This window comes from Hypanus sabinus, chromosome 6 (assembly GCF_030144855.1).
Source record: "Hypanus sabinus isolate sHypSab1 chromosome 6, sHypSab1.hap1, whole genome shotgun sequence".
In the NCBI taxonomy this organism is placed as follows: Eukaryota; Metazoa; Chordata; class Chondrichthyes; order Myliobatiformes; family Dasyatidae; genus Hypanus; species Hypanus sabinus.
Genome location: NC_082711.1, coordinates 13016920 through 13032094, shown reverse-complemented (window position 1 = coordinate 13032094; position 15175 = coordinate 13016920).

Genomic DNA, 15175 nt, shown 5'->3' with positions numbered 1-15175 from the left:
TTAAAGGGTTGACAGTGGATATGCAATGACAAGCATTTAAAGATCGCATGGATGAACTACAACAATTGTTCATCTCAATTTGGCAAAAGAATAAACCAGGGAAGGTAGTGCACCCGTGGCTGACAAGCGAAATTAGGGATAGTATCAAGTCCAAAGAAGAAACATATAAATTAGCAAAAAAAACCGGCGCACCTGAGAACTGGGAGAAATTCAGAGACCAGCAGAGGAGGACAAAGGGCTTAATTAGGAAAGGGAAAAAAGATTACGAGAGAAAGCTGGCAGGGAACATAAAAACTGACTGTAAAAGCTTTTATAGCTACGTGAAAAGAAAAAGATTGGTCAAGACAAATGTAGGTCCTTTACAGTCAGTAACAGGTGAATTGATCATAGGGAACAAAGAATTGGCAGACCAATTGAATAACTGCTTTGGTTCTGTCTTCACTAAGGAGGACAAAAATAATCTTCTGGAAATAGTAGGGGACTGAGGGTCTAGTGAGGTGGAGGAACTGAGGGAAATACATGTTAGTAGGGAAGTGGTGTTAGGTAAATTGAAGGGATTAAAGGCAGATAAATCCCCAGGGCCAGATGGTCTGCATCCCAGAGTGCTTAAGGAAGTAGCCCAAGAAATAGTGGATGCATTAGTGATAATTTTTCAAAACTCCTTAGATTCTGGATTAGTTCCTGAGGATTGGAGGGTGGCTAATGTAACCCCACTTTTTAAAAAAGGAGGGAGAGAAACTGGGGAATTAGAGACCGGTTAGTCTGACATCGGTGGTGGGGAAAATGCTACAGTCGGTTATCAAAGATGTGATAACAGCACATTTGGAAAGAGGTGAAATCATCGGACAAAGTCAGCATGGATTTGTGAAAGGAAAATCATGTCTGCCGAATCTTATAGAATGTTTTGAAGATGTAACTAGTAGAGTGGATAGGGGAGAACCAGTGGATGTGGTAATATTTAGATTTTCACAAGGCTTTTGACAAGGTCCCACACAGGAGATTAGTGTGCAAACTTAAAGCACACGGTATTGGGGGTATTGATGTGGATAGAGAATTGGTTGGCAGACAGGAAGCAAAGAGTGGGAGTAAACGGGACCTTTTCAGAATGGCAGGCAGTGACTAGTGGGGTACTGCAAGGCTCAGTGCTGGGACCCCAGTTGTTTACAATATATATTAATGATTTAGACAAGGGAATTAAATGCAGCATCTCCAAGTTTGCAGATGATACGAAGCTGGGCGGCGGTGTTAGCTGTGAGGAGGATGCTAAGAGGATGCAGGGTGACTTGGATAGGTTAGGTGAGTGGGCAAATTCATGGCAGATGCAATTTAATGTGGATAAATGTGAGGTTATCCATTTTGGTTGCAAGAACAGGAAAACAGATTATTATCTGAACAGTGGCTGATTAGGAAAAGGGGAGGTGCAACGAGACCTGGGTGTCATTGTACACCAGTCATTGAAGGTGGGCATGCAGGTACAGCAGGCGGTGAAAAAGGCAAATGGTATGTTGGCATTCATAGCAAAAGGATTTGAGTACAGGAGCAGGGAGGTTCTACTGCAGTTGTACAAGGCCTTGGTGAGACCGCACCTAGGATATTGTGTGCAGTTTTGGTCTCCTAATCTGAGGAAAGACATTCTTGCCATAGAGGGAGTACAAAGAAGGTTCACCAGATTGATTCCTGGGATGGCAGGACTTTCATATGAAGAAAGACTGGATCGACTAGGCTTATACTCACTGGAATTTAGAAGATTGAGGGGGATCTTATTGAAATATATAAAATTCTAAAGGGATTGGACAGGCTAGATGCAGGAAGATTGTTTCTGATGTTGGGGAAGTCCAGAACGAGGGGTCAGTTTAAGGATAATGGGGAAGCCTTTTAGGACCAAGATGAGGAAAAACTTCTTCACACAGAGTGGTGAATCTGTGGAATTCTCTGCCACAGGAAACAGTTGAGGCCGGTTCATTGGCTATATTTAAGAGGAAGTTAGATATGGCCCTTGTGGCTAAAGGGATCGGGGGTATGGAGAGAAAGCAGGTACAGGGTTCTGAGTTGGATGATCAGCCATGATCATACTAAATGGCGGTGCAGGCTCAAAGGGCCGAATGGCCTACTCCTGCACCTATTTTCTATGTTTCTACTTCATAAATGTGTTAAACACAAGAAAGTCTGCAGATGCTGAAAATTATGTATTTTTAACTTATTTAGAAATACAACATGATAACAGGCTCTTTCAACACAGTGAGTCCGCCCTGCCCAATTATGCCTATGTGACCAATTAACCTTCATTCGTTACGCGCTGTGTCATATGATGTGGGTGATCATGAACTTTCCATGACCTTGATTGCTCTTGGCAAATTTTTCTACAGAAGTGGTTTGCCATTGCCTTTCTTTGGGCAGTGTCTTTACAAGGCAGGTGACTCCAGTCATTATCAATATTCTTCAGTGATCACATAACCGGGGCTCGTACGACCATCCACCACCTGCTCCCGTGGCTTCACATGGCCCTTGACTTAAGCAGGTGATATACCTCGCCCAAGGGTGACCTGCAGGCTAGCGGAGGGAGGGAGTGCCTTACATCTCCTTTGGTAGAGAGGTATCTTCACTCCATCACCTACAATTAACCTACTAACCCGTATGTCTTTGGCATGTTGGAGAAAGCCAGTGCACCTGGAGGAAACTCACATAGTCAAAGGGCAAACAGACAGACCCCTTACAGACAGAGATAGGATTTGAACCCAGGTTGGGAGTGTTGTAATAACACTATGCTATCCATTGTACTACCTTGCCACCAAAGTCTTCAGCAACTCACACAAACTGCTAGAGGAACCCAGCAAGTCAGGCAGCATCTATGGAGAGGGATAAACAGTTGATATTTCGGGCTGAGACCCTTCATTGGGGCTCACGAAGTTGTGCAGCACACAAACAGGCCCTTCGGCCTATCATGTCACATTTGTGCTGATACTTTGTCCCTCTAGACAAATCCCATTTCTAGGCTTTTGGATCATATCCTGCCATGCCTTGTCAGTTTCAATGTCCATCTACCAGGGCAGCATAATAATGTTGTGCCTAGCACAACACTTTACAGTGATCGTGCTTCAACCATACATATATGTATGGTTTCTCAGACATTAAAATGTATATTATTTGCTGATGATACAACTATATTTTGTAGTGGGGAACATCTGAAACAATTTTTGGATACAGTGGAGAAAGAACTAAACATTTTAAAGAAATGGTTGGATACTAACAAATTATCACTGAATCTAAGTAAAACTAAATTCATATTTGGAAACCATGTACCAAACTCAGAGTAAACTTAGAATAAATGATGTTGAAATTGATAAAGTATCTGAAACAAAATTTTAGGAGTGGTAATAGATAATAAATTAAGCTGGAAACCACATATAAATTATGTCAAAACAAAAATGTCAATATCTATTGCAATACTGTACAAAGTGCAAGATTTCTTAAATCAGGAATCTTTGTATACATTATACATTATACACTTATAGTCCCATACATGACTTACTGTGTAGAGGTACGGGGGAATACACACAAGACAAAACAAACTCAATTTTTCTACTCCAAAAGAAAGTCATACGAATTGTAAGTAAGACAAGTTATTATGAGCCAACTATTTATTCAACTAAACACTTCAAAATTCAGAGATTTTGTAGATTTTAAAATATTACAAATTATAAATAAAGTAAAACATGGACAGTTACCACAAAGTATCCAAAGATTACTTAAAATGAGAGAAAGTCAACATGATTCGAGAGGAACATGTATAATTCAAAAGCAAAGGATAAGAACAAATGTGAAAAATCATTGTCTGTTAGTCAGAGGGGTGAAGCTATGGAACAGCTGTAGTAAGATTTTAAAAACATGCACTACACTTAACAAGTAATGTAAATAAATGATACTTGGAAATGGATTTTGTGTTAAAAGGTTATGAATTTTTTTGTTTTGATGTGATTGTTGATGCCAAATATGTTTTTCTGTAAGTAAGAGGGGTAGGCATAATAAGCTGTAGCTTCAGCCTACACCCCTTCAGTCTGTTTTAAAGATTTTTATTATTTAATTTTGTGTTATGAAATCATTGTTGAGAATGATGCTTTTTGTTATGTCTGTACTGACCGAAATAAGATTTTATTCATTCATTCAACCATTCATTCCTGCTGCTGTTTCTATGTTTTCCCTGCGACCGTCTCGGCTTCCTCCGGGTGCCCTGGTTTCCACCCACATTCCAAAGACGCAAATTAGTAAGTTGTGGGTATGCTACATCGGTGTTGTAAGTGTGGTGACTCTTGTGGGGCTGCCCCGAGCACATCCTCGATGAAAACAATGTATTTCACTGTGTGTTTTGATGTTGATCTTTAATCCCGCAGCAGGGTGATAAAAACTGAACAGTGTTCCAAATAAAGCTAATCTTTAATTTATCTTTATCTAAGTGCCTTCTAAACACAATAATTGTGTCTGATTCAACCACCTCGTCCGGAAGTGAGTTCCAGATCTCAATCGCTCTGAATGTAAAAAAAGCCGAGCTCGTCAGATCAACTTCCACTCAGCCTGAACAGAAGCCTCCTTGCACTGCTTACCGGACAGGGCTCGTCCGCTCATCAGGGAGAAGGAAGACTCTGATCTCAAACCTCATCCCCCTTGCTGTTATACCCACCCATGGGGAAGGCTTCAGGAGTAAATCCTCAGGGAAATGTCTAGAGCCGGAGTCCCTAAGGCAGTCCAACGTTGCATTCATCACTGACTGGCAACTCCCACGACAATGCTGGTGCCAGTGTCTGCCTTTCTTTTGGATTGGTGAGCAACCTGGCGAGGGGGAGTCTGCCGCATGGGGAACTGTTTGCTCTCATTTCGTGCTACGCTGGCTTGCGTGTCAGCTTGCTATCACAGAAACAGCTACGATAACATACAGTGCCTGGAAGAGGTATTCACCCTGCCCCCCAGGAAGTTTTCACGTTTTCACATTTGACAATGTTCAGTCACAGTGGGTTTATTTTGGCTTTTTTGACACTGATCAGTAGAAAAGACTCTTTCGAGTCAAAGTGAAAACAGATTTCTACACAATTTTATAAACTTGTATAAGCAAAGCCGGTGTTTCAGTCTCTCCTTATAATTCAAACCTCCAGTTCTGACAACATCCTTATTTTAGCTTCATTGAGAGAACAGACCCTAATGCCCATCAACCCAGCAATTTAGTCCCTGGCCAAATCACAGGACAATTAACCTGCTAACCAGCACGTCTTTGGGCCATGGGAGGAAACCCACGCACACATGGGAAAAATGTATAAACTTTCTTACAGAGGGTGCCGGAGCTGAACTCCAAACTCCACAGCCTCGAGTGGTAATAGCATTGCGCTAACAGCTACGCTACTGAGTCACCCTCATTCCTTGTGAATTCTTTCTGTACTTACTCTGTTCTAATGACATCCCTCCTGTAGTGAGGGGGTGACCAGAACTGCGCACAATATTCCAGATGTGGCCTCAGCAATGTCTCGTACAGCTGTAACGTGGCATTGAACCTTGAATTCAGTGCCCCTTCTAGCAAACCGAACACCAAATTAACCCTTTTATTCCCAGGATCATTCTCACAAGCCTCCTCCGGACCCTCCAGAGGAGGTAGACAAGGTACTGTAGTAAAGGTAAATGTACCAGGAGCGTTTGATGGCTCTGGGCCTCTACTCACTGGAGTCTAGTAGTTGAATTGAATATTTGAAAGCCGAGATAAAGTGAATGTGGAGGGGATGTTTCCGTGTAGGCTATTTCCCCTCCAGTTGAATGATTCAAGAACCAGAGGTCATGGGTTAAGGGTGAAAGGTGAAATGTTTAAAGGGAACATGAGGGGAACTTCTTCACTCAGAGGGTGGTGAGAGTGTGGAACAAGCTGCCAGCACAAGTGGTAGATGTGGATTTGATTTCAACATTCAAGAGAAGTTTGGATAGGTACACGGGTGAGAGGGATATGGAGGGCTGAGGTGTGGGTGCGGGTCCATAGAACTAGGCAGAACAACAGTTCAGCACAGATTAGATGGGCTGAAGGGCCTGATTTGTGCTGTAGTGCTCTATGATTCAATGGTCTGTGTCCACGTTGCCCTTGATGTACCTACCCATCCAGCAGATACTACCAGAACCTGCTCCTTACGATGAAGAATCGGAGATACAGGAGACTGGAACATGGAGCTAAGCATGAGTGCTGGAGGAACTCAGCAGATCAGGCAGCATCTGTGGATGGAAATGGACAGGCAGGACGAGACCCTTCACCTGCTGAACATCTGACATCTGGCCAATGGGTGAAGGGTCCTGACCTGAAACGTCGACGTAGCAGTTAGCACAACGCTTTACAGTACAAACAACTTGTGTTCAATTTTGTGAGGAGTTTGTACGTTCTCCCCGTGACTGCACGGGCTTCCTCCGGGTGCTCCAGTGTCCCTCCACGGTCCAAGGACATACTGGTCTCTTGGTTAATTGGTCATTGTGAATTGGCCGTGACTAGGATCGGGTTAGCTCGGCTGTTGCTAGGCAGCATGGCTTTAAAGGACGATTCCATACTGTATCTCCGTAAATAAATAAATAGATGGTTAGACAGATAAACTCTAAGAGGTGCTGGAAATTTAGAGCATCTAAAACACAAAATGCTGGAGGAACTCAGCAGGTCAGGCACATCTATGGAGAAGAATAATCAGTCGACATTTCAGGCTAGACATAAAACTTCGAACATTACAGCACAGGAACTGGCACCTCAGCCCAAACTGTTGCGCCAAACTAATTAAATAGTGATCAAATGGCCAACTAAACTAATCTCTTCTGCCTACGCAATGTCCATATTCTACAATTTTCCTCACAAAAATGTTAACCATCCACTTCCCCAATAGACGCTCTGAGATCCCCCAGAATCTCATGTATTGCATCTCAAAATTGTTTCTTTCCCCCTAAAACACCAGATTACTAAACCGAATTTAAATCTCACTGCTTTGGGATTTGAACTCAGATCTCCTGATAAATAGCAGACACGGGAGTTTACATTCACTACCCTAGCCTGCAGTTCTTTGTGTCCCAGAATACTTTCCGATAAGTGGCCCAGATCTTTAGGTTGCAACACCCCTAGCTTAACCACAGCGCTGTTACTGAGATTTCTGACTGCTTTCATTCAAACAGGGAATAAACTTTATTAGATTCAGAAGGTACCATACATAATAAAGTAGACACTGAGTGTATGTTCGTGGTCTTCTGAATCTGTAGCCCATCCACTTCAAGGCTCCATATGTTGTGCTTTCAGAGATGCTCTTCTGCACACCACTGTTGTAATGTGTGGTTATTTGAGTTACTGTCTCCTTCCTGTCAGCTTGAACCAGTTCTCCTCTGACATCTCTCTTTAACGAGGCGTTTTCACCCACAAAACTGCCACCCAGTGGTTGTTTTTTTCGTTTCTCGCACCATTCATTGTAAACTCTGTGAAAATCCCAGGAGATCAGCAGCTTCTGAGACACTCAAACCACCCCGTCTGGCACCAACAATCATTCCACAGTCAGAGTCACTTAGATCACATTTCTTCCCCCATTCCGATGTTTGATCTGAGCAACAACTGAACCTCTTGACCATGTCTGCATGCTTTTATACATTGAGTTGCTGACACGTGATTGGCTGATTAGATATGTGCATTAACAAGCAGGTGTACAGGTGTGTAAATGAAACAGCCACTGAGTGTATGTGAGTGGGACCATGGCATAGCAGGTGTACTACTGTCTCCAAAGGCCCAGGTTCTGGCGCTGTCCATGTGGAGTTTGCATGCTCTCTCAGTGATCGTGTTGGCTGTTCCTGGGTGCTCCGTTTTCCTCCCACACCCAAAAGGCGTCAGGTCAGCAGGTTATTTGTTGCTGAAAGTTGAACCAAGTGGGTGGTAGGAGATTCAGAGTGACGGTGGGGAAGAGAGAAGGAGGGAGGGGGCAGGGTTGATGGGCATGTGAAAGAAAACCAGTTACAAGGGAACAAGTGGGGCAATAGTATTGGTGGTAATCTCTTCTAAACTGTCATCACTGTAATCCTCAGCCTGTAATATCCCTTTACGTATTGTGCTTTCAAACTGCACAACTTAGCGTATTTGTGATATCTTGAAGGATTCAATGAACCAGACTCTCGAGAACGCTGGTGTGGCCAGGGCAGCCATTACTGGGGCGGACCTGGTGCCAGGTTAAGGAAGTGGGCCCGAGAACGAGAAATGAACCGATGTCTGGCCAGGTTAAGCACAAAGCCAGATTGAAAAGATCAAGGTGTCGAGGGCGAGGGCAAAGGATGTGCATTTCACTACTCCATGAGGCTTACTAGCCTCAGCACTGAACTAAATCTGCAACTGCGGCCTGCAGCCATCGGCATTGACCTGTGGCCTGGATTGGCTTCAGCTCTGAACTGACTCACTTTCAGAGACTCTGCGGTTCATGTTCTGTGTGTTATTTGTTTACATTCTGTATTATTTGTAGAGTTTGTTCTTTTTTCCCCATACATTGAATGTTTGACCCTCTTTGTTGTGTGTGTGTGTGTGTGTGTGTGTGTGTGTGTGTGTGTGTGTGTGTGTGTGTGTGTGTGTCTGACTTTCTGAGTGTGTGCATCCCTCGGTCTGTATCTACGTGTTTGTGTCTATCTGTCTCTGTGAGTGTGAGTGTGTGTGCATGGGTGTGCAAGCATGCATCAGTACGCATATACGTGTACATGTGTGCCTGCAGTATTCTGCTCACAACTAGGCCCAGTGAACTGTTGACAAGTAGCATCTGCTCTCACCCAACCACCGTCTGAGACACCATCTGCCGAGGCAGGGTCTGCTCTGAGCTCAACACGTCAGTGATGTGCACCGGGCAGTTGAACAGCAAGGTCCACACTTACACCTACATCACACCCATCGCCCCTGCACTGCACGTACTGGACCGAACTCAGCCGGGGATTCATCACACCCAGCTATCTCATTTCCCACTGATTTTCCCAGTAAGCTATTTTCTCCACAACCCCTCAACCCCCAGCACATCACATGCATTTAGTTTACTGCCCATTATGCCGCTGCATTTAGGCCAGCAATGAAGGTCCTCCGTCTCTGTCTGTATACTTTACTTCATTGTCCCCAAACAATTGATGCTAGAGCGTACAATCACCACAGCGGTATTTGATTCTGTGCTTCATGCTCCCTGAAGTACAAATCGAAGTAAATATAATAAAAATTTAAATTATAAATCATAATTAGAAAATAGAAAAGGGAAAGTAAGGTAGTGCAAGTCAGGTCCGGATATTTGGAAGGTACGGCCCAGATCCGGGTCAGGATCTGTTCAGCAGTCTTATCACGGTTGGAAAGAAGCTGTTCCCAAATCTGGCTGTACGAATCTTCAAGCTCCTGAACCTTCTCCCGGAGGGAAGAGGGACAAAAAGTGTGTTGGCTGGGTGGGTCGTGTCCTTAATTATCCTGGCAGCACTGCTCCAACAGCGTGCGGTGTAAAGTGAGTCTAATGATGGACGAGCAAACACGAGGAAATCTGCAGATGCTCGAAATTCAAACAACACACACAAAATGCTGCTAGAACACAGCAAGCCAGGCAGCGTCGATAGGGAGAAGCACTGTTGATGTTTCGGGCCGAGACCCTTCGTCCTGACACAGCACTGGCCTGCTGTGTTCTACCAGCATTTTGTGTGTGTTGTTGTTCCAAGGATGGAAGACTGGTTTGTGTGATGTGCTGGGCTGTGTTCACGATCTTCTGCAGCTTCTTCCGATCTTGGACAGGACAACTTCCATACCAGGTTGTGATGCACCCTGGAAGAATGTTTTCTACAGTGCTTCTATAAAAATTAGTGAGGGTTTTAGGGGACAAGCCAAATTTCTTCAGCTTTCTCAGGAAGTAAAGCGCTGGTGGGCCTTCTTGGCAGTGGACTCTGCTTGGTTAGACCAAGTCAGGTCATTTGTGATATTCACCCCGAGGAACTTAAAGCTTTTGACCTGTTCCAACTGCGCACCACCGATGTAGATGGGGTCATGCGGTCCACTACTCCTTCTGAAGGACTCTTCATTGCTGTTTCCAGAAGGATTGTCTTTTTTTGGACCTGTCAGGGTTGCTGCCCCTGAGCTGAACACCGAACCTGGAGGACCAGTGGCCCACTTGTAATCTGGCCTCTACCCTTTGACCTGTGTAGCATGGGCACCCCTACCAAGGCCCTGACTCTAGCCAGCAAGGTTCCTAGGTCAATGAGTCACACAAGCCTCCAAAGGCAACAACAAGGTTGTGGTCCTCATGGAAATCCCATCCACATGCCAGGAGCCATTTAACCCACCAACGGCAGAAGCCAGAACTCCCTGAAAGCACTCAGCACCAACTTCTACTCTGCTGTGATAAGACCTCTTGTATGATCAGCGGGAACCTTGAACTCACAATCTATGTCATTATGACTTTGCGTCCTATCGTCCGCCTGCCCTCCACTTACGCTCTCACCGTATCTGTTGCACATTATTTTGCATTCAAAGTTGAAAGTTATCATCGAAGTACGTATGTGTCTACCTTGAGAGTCACTTCTGGTGGGCATTCGCAATAGGAGAAAGAAATAGGCATGATAGATTTACAATGATCGATTAACCTACCCGGTACGTCTTTGGACTTTGGGAGGAAACCGGAGCACCTGGGGAAAACACGTGCATTCCATGGGGAGGACAGAGATCCCTCACAGAATGGTACCAGAATTGAACTCCTTACTCCGGAATGCCCGGAGCTGCAATAGCTAACTGCTACACTAACCAGGGTGCCCTAAACTAGCAGCCAAACAGGGAATTGAATCCTAGAACTTCAGACTGACTCTACCAACTGAGCTGCCCAAGCTCTCCTAGTTCCAAACGCTCCAGCCAGAGGCAACATCTCCACCGTCAAGTTCCACAAGAATTTTGCAGGTTTTAATGAAATCACCTCTCATCCTTCCAAACTCTAAAATACTGGCTCAATCCTCACTGGAAGCTCACCATCTCAAGCAGCAAGCTTTAAAGAGCTGGAAGGAAAGGCGGTCTCCCAGTTCAAGAGCCATGAGGTAATGCGGCAGCTCCATAAAACCCTGGTTAGACCACGCTTGGAATATTGGGTTCAGTTCTGGTCACCTCATTATAGGAAGGATGTGGAAGCTTTAGAGAGAGTACAGGGAAGATTTACCAGGATGCCATCTGGATTACAGATTGTGCCTTATGAGGATAGGATGAGCGAGCAAGAGATTTTCTCTTTGGAATGAATGAGGACAAGCGGTGACACTGTCGTGTAGTGGTTAACATAACGCCAGTGACCGGGGTTCAATTCCTGCTGCTGTCTGTAAGGAGTTTGTACGTTCCGCCTGTGACTACCAGGTGCTCCAGTTCCCTCCCACCATCCGAAACACATTTAGATCAATAGGTTAATGAGTCTCATGGGTGTAATTGGGCAGCACAGGCTCTTTGTGCTGGAGGGGGTGTTACCCCGCTGTTTCTGTAAATAACAAAAGATGGAATAATAGTGAGACATAGATGGAGTGGACAGCCGGAGACTTACCTCTGGGTGAAAATGCCTAGTGCCAGGGGCATAATTTTAAGGTGATTGGAGGGAAGTATAGGCAGGATGTCAGAACGAACTTTTATTTTACAATGAGTTTGGTGGGTGCATGGGATGTGCTGCCTGCGTGGCTGTCGAGGGACATTAAAGAGACTCTGAGATAGAAACACGGATGATAGAAAAATGGAGGTCGATGTGGAAGGGAAGGATTAGATTGATCTAATTAGAGTAGGCTAAACGGTCAGCACAGCATTGTGGGCTGAAGGAGCTGTATTGTTCTATAATGCTCTGCACGCTAGTCCCTCTGCTCAGCAGAATGAGACTATCCAGCCCACCAAGTCTGCACCGCACACTCTCACATCTGACCTGCCCCAGGGCAGAACTCACCCAGGTCTCAGGGTCCGTTTCTACCTTCCAAGTAGGTGGGAGCACAAATTGTCATATGAACGCAGACACACACATGGACACATCCACAGACACACACACATGGACACACATCCACAGACACACACATGGACACATCCACAGACACACACACATGGACACACATCCACAGACACACACATGGACACATCCACAGACACACACACATGGACACACATCCACAGACACACACATGGACACATCCACAGACACACACACATGGACACACATCCACAGACACACACATGGACACATCCACAGACACACATCCACAGACACACACATGGACACATCGACAGACACACACATTGACACAGACTGAGGCACCATCTCACATACACACTGATTGAGACAGCATATAACTCACAGAATCACATGCTACTTTAATACACGCATAAACATGCAGAGTGAGTTAGACAATAGACAGTAGGTGCAGGAGCAGACCATTCGGCCCTTCTAGCCAGCACCACCATTCACTATGATCATGGCTGATCATACACAATCAGTACCCCGTTCCTGCCCTCTCCCCATATCCCTTCACCCTGCTATCTATAAGAGCTCTATCTAATTCTCTCTTGAAAGCATCCAGAGACTTGGGCTCCACTGCCTTCTGGGGCAAAGCACTGAAATGCACAAATATACAGACATAATGACACTCTCATATACACACACACTCTTTCCTCTCTCTGATATAGAGTCGACAGACACACAAAGTGTGATATCTTCTCTCACACACTGAATGAGACACACACACGAAGTGTGATTCTCTCTCTCTCTCTCACACACACACACATTCTTTGCTCTCTCCAGCAGAATCAGACTCTCTTGCAGAGGAGTCAGACACACACAGATACTGTGAAATACTCTTTCCTTTTCTTTCTCTTACACAGAGTAAGATACTGGTTTCGATTTCACAGAGAGAATGAGACAGTCTCTCTCTCTCTCACACACACACACACACACACACACACACACACACACACACACACACACACAACCTATACACTTTCCAGTCGTGATGAAAGGTCTCATCCCCAATGTCCACTGTTTATTCTGCTCTCCACGGATGCTACGTGTGTGTGTGTGTGTGTGTGTGTGTGTGTGTGTGTGTGTGTGTGTGTGTGTGTGTGTGTGTGTGTGTGTGTGTGTGTGTGTGTGTGTGTGTGTTGCCCACCATTCCAAAGCAAACACAGGCAATGATCCAGTGTTGAATTTAAGGAACGCCACGCACTATCACCAGTGACACCTTCCCTGTCAAGCCAAGGGCGCCCACGGTCCTCTGACGGCCCGATTCTGAAGTTAATTCACATCTGGTTACGGTTTTGTGTCCTGGACAACATAAACAAAATAACCGGGGCACGATAGTGTAGGGGTTAGCGGCAGCGACCCGGGTTCAATTCCCGCCGCTGCCTGTCAGGAGTGCGTACGTTCTCTCCGCGGCCGGGCCAGTTTCCAAACACCCGGGCTAGTAGGTGAATCGGCCATTGGTGTTACCGTGCTGAATCTCGAAATAATACGGATCCGCCTCAGGAGCTACGGAAATGCAATCTTCACAGGACCCGCGGGGGCGTTTCCACAGAGTCCCGGGGGGGGGGGGGGGGGGCACGGCAAGATCCCACGAGGCCAGAGAAGCATGTGGATGGGAGAAAGGTTTTGGCACATCGCAGAGAGAACCACCCCCTCTCCCTCCGGAAAACAGCGACGGGAATCTTGCATTCCTTAGCAAGCGGAGTTTCAAAACGCGGAGGGGACGATTTGATTGATCGCTGCGCCTGTTGGACCAGGTGTCTCGGTCTGTTAGACACACACACTGCCCACTCCACTGCGACCCCTCACCGGGACGCCGCTCCGTTGCCAGCGATTCGGAAGAAGGGAGCGAGGAGGGGGTGCACTATTGCAGAGAAGAATACTGCTCCAAACAGCAATAAATTAACTACGGAGGAGGAATCGAGCAGAAATTTCCTGACTCCGCATTAAATCTGTGTGCAGTCCGGGTTTCGCCTGCAGTGTGGGGGGGGGTGAAGGGGGTATTTGAAGTAAAGAAGGATGGCTGGGGGTCGATAATGATTTACACTTCAAAATTGCCCTCTAGCCAAAACAGACCACAAATATACAGTACAACAAAACAGAGAGTGTGGGTCAGACCGACAATACAACCACCACAATATAAAACCTGGCGCGGGTGGGAAGGGAAGCCGGGGTCCGGGAGGGAGGAGGGAGAGAGGTCTGCATAGCTGTTATCCAAAGCCGCGCTCTCCAGCCGCAAGCACGTCCGGAAACTGATGGAACGGTGGCAAATCGCGCCACCGAGTCCAAGCCGCTCAGCTGTGGGATCCACCCCGCCACCCCTTCCCCTTCCCCTCGCAGCCCCCCCACCGCGCCTCACAGAACGAGCACAAAAACTTTCAGAAATTCACCCACCCGTGAGTGTGTCTGTCTTCACCTGGACGCGTTGAGAGATTCTGGGAAGTCAAGTCACGTCTCCTGGGCGGTGACAGAGAGGGTTTGTTAATGATATGGAGAGTGAAACATCTCTCTCTCTCTCCTCCCCCACAACCACTCTATCTCCCTTCTCCCCTGAAGCTCGGTCTCGTTCTCCACTGGTACCCCAGCCGTGACTGTGGTGCTCTCTCTCTCTCTCTCTCTCCTCTCTCTGTCTCTCTCTCCTCTCTCTCTCCTCCTCTCTCTCTCTCTCTCTCTCTCTCTCTCTCTGTCTCTCATCTCTCCTCTCTCTCTCTCTCTCTCTCTGTCTCTCTTCTCCTCTCTCTCTCTCTCTCTCTCTCTGTCTCTCTGTCTCTCTCTCTGTCTCTCTGTCTCTCTCTCTCTCTCTCTCTCTCTCTCTCTCTCTGTCTCTCTCTCTCTCTGCTCTTCTCTCTCTCTCTCTCCTCCTCTGTCTCTCTCTCTCTCTCTGTCTCTCTCCCTCTCTCTCTCTGTCTCTCTCTCTCTCTCTCTCTCTCTCTGTCTCTCTCTCTCTCTCTCTCTCTCTCTCTCTCTCTCTCTCTCTCTCTCTCTCCCTCTCTCTCTCTCTCTCCCTCTCTCTGTCTCTCTCTCCCCGCCTCTCCCTCTCTCTCCCCCTTTCTCCTTCCCCTGCACCGGTACTCCCACCGTGTGTGTGGGGGCGAACTGCAGAGCTTGGATTAGATTGGACAGCACTACCCCCTCTCTCTCCTTCACCCCCTCACACACTCTCTCCTTCTCTCTCCGAT